Consider the following 3064-nt stretch of genomic DNA (forward strand, 5'->3'; position numbering starts at 1 on the left):
TGTGAATGGATGTCCCAAATTGATGTACTCGACAATGGAAAAGGACATATCCACGACAATTCAAAAACTTTCATACCAAAAACCTTATGGTCCTGTGAAAAAGTATGGCTCAGGGTCGATTGAGTTAGAAAACTGTTAGAAGCACCTTACTCAGGTCCTTATAAAGTCTTGACTCGATCAGACAAGCATTTCCAGATCGACATGAACAACGGTACTCACACACATGTATCGATAGATAGATTAAAACCGTATATAGAACCAACCATTAGTAATAAAATTAGACAGACGGAGAAGTCACAGACAGATAAAGTTAATACTAGTGATAAGATTATTAGGACAGACGATACCGACAAAGTCGAAGATGGAATTGCTACTGACACATATAAGTTTAGGGCAGGAAGGAAGGTGACATGGAAGAAGAAAAACGAATACTTTTATTTTTAAACAAAGAACAGATTTAATAATTGGGTATAAGTTACTTAACTCCGTTAATTGGAGGGGGACTCTTGTAGCGAGCTGTTACTACTACGAGAATAGGCTGTATTCTCACCTTAGTTCTCTCTTTCTCCCTACTCTGTTCTCTTTTCCTTCCTTTCTTCTTATACGTCATCAGAGGTTCCAGCCAATGAAAAGTGAGAATGGTTTACGTGGGACATTCGAGTGAAGGAAACGTACTCACTTCCACTGCGACTAGAGACAGAACACACGCCTCACTCCTCAGCTCCCGTTAGGTAGCCAAGAGGAGCATTGAACATTAATACAGACTTTACAAAATGCACTGTCTTTCTTTGTAACCCGAGTTTCGGGAAAACACACATATATATTGGATATATAAAACCTCATGAACTCATAACAAAGTCGTGTTACACGTCCTCATTTTTATAAGAAGACAATGTCTTCTTTTGCCAGTATTTCTTTCTATTTCAGCACTCCAGTTCTCCCTGTTATCGGAGGTGCCGCGAAGTGAGAGCCTACCGAAATGGTGACCTCTAATTAGTTCCCCTATTAATGTATGGTAATAATACCATAATATGGTGAACCCCGAGCGCGTATATACACGCAATCTTCAAGAAAAACCCAGGAGAACGGGACGGAGTGAAAAAAGAAATTTAAAAGAAAAAAAAAAAAAAGAAAGAAAAAAACGAACTTTCGAGGACAACAGTAAAACCATACAAAAATAAGGTATATATGAATCCGCTTCCTAAGAAATGCCAGTCATATATATGTATATATGTATATTGCTATTTTTGTGAAACGGTTTTACACTAAAGAAAAAAAAAAAGTAATTTTACGTGATTTTCATCACATAAATTGCTAAATTAGAACCAGGTCTAAAAACTATTCTCCGACGAAAGCGGCCCGAGCAGTTAAAACAGATTCACAAACGGCGTTATCGAACTGTCGCTATTGTATTGTGTTTTATTGTTGTTTAAATGTTTGTCAGTGTATAATAAATGTGTAAACGTAATTGGGCAATTGTGTTTATTCATATATTTTTTGTTTAGTTAAAACTAACATACTTAAATATTACCGCATTATGAAAGAAAAAGAAAATACAGCATGAGTTTTCAATCTTTATCATAAAAAACCTTGCCATATTTCTTTGGGGACACGTGACATAATACCAAGGCAAGTAACTCATGTTTATGGTTGTTAACACAATTTATTTTTAAAAATTGCTTAAAGTTTAATGCTATTTACCTCTCTTTAAAACTTTCCGGTGTTTTTTTTTGTTTTTTGTTTTTTTTTGTTTGTTTTTTCTTAAATATCTAAACATTTTATTTTCACTAATTTCTGTCAAAAAATGTTTTCTTTAATAATTTTTTCGGCAGATATGCCTTTTGGGTTACAAAATAGCCTCCAACCCTTGTACGCTAAAAAGGGAAAAAATAGTTGCACTGTCTACATAAACATAAATTAGTTTCATTTATGCGGAAAATTTGCTGCTATGTTCAACGATGGTAATTCGCGGGTCATAGTTACCAAAGTACTTAAAAAAATGCAACAACAAAAATAAGGAAGCCGGAAACGACCGTCTAGAAGATAAAATTTATTGAAAAAAAGGTTTAAAAAATAAGATGTAAGATGTTCACTTGTGTCTACAACTGCCAAATTTGTCCATTTAGTAAGGTCTAACAGACTTTAAGTAACTATAAATATATATATAGAGAAAGTGCAGAATAGAAAGAGGAAAAAGAGAGATAGATAGAAAGAAAACACTGAGATACTAATTATAATGGTCGACCATTTTTATCTTTTTTACTTGTGTAAGGAAATAAGTCAACAGAGTTACTTCTCAACACTCTTAGATATCTTTGTTATCATGGTAAAAATCCTTGAAAGTTCTTGTAGATAATGAAAAATAACTACAACTGTTTGTTTAATTTTTTTGTCATTCCCGTAGAATTGTCTCTTTGACAGCTGGTTCCTCTCCGCTTAGCTCGGTAAAATTTTCTTCCTTAATTGTTCACACCGCAAGTGATTCTCCATTGCAATCCGGCCACTTAGCAATCCAAAATTTCAACCCCCGTGTTAAGACCATAAACCAATGTCTTAACTACTAAAAGAAATGTACTATAGTTATGTTCCAATATAGGAATACTTCGGATTTTTTACATCTCTACTGACATTTCAGATTTTTATGTTTTTTTAACAATTTTTTATCTTCAGCGTTTTCATAGTCTAGACACGTCATCAGAGTTCAATACCAGGGACTCAACCGAGCCACCTTGTACTTGGACTTGTTTCCTGACTAGGACATTGAACGCCGTTCCCCTATCCCCTATTTTAAATTTCTCCCTTTCTCTGAGCAAATTGGGTTTGCTTGCATGCCACTTGTGCTCACTCGACTTGTTTGGGCTGGTCTTGTTTAAGAGGTTGAGGGTACTTGATTGACAGTTCGTCTGACTGCTGTTTCCGACTGACAGTACAGAAGCCCTACCTCTTTAGTAGCGCTTAGAGCGGCTGCTCTATCATTGTATAATATCAGGATAGTTGTAGTACCATGTTGTGCATGGAAAGGGACCCTGCTGCTATCTCTGGTGGGCTTTCACTTTCTAGATAG

Source organism: Euprymna scolopes, chromosome 7, assembly GCF_053919585.1.
Source record: "Euprymna scolopes isolate OS-2025 chromosome 7, ASM5391958v1, whole genome shotgun sequence".
Classification (NCBI taxonomy): Eukaryota; Metazoa; Mollusca; class Cephalopoda; order Sepiida; family Sepiolidae; genus Euprymna; species Euprymna scolopes.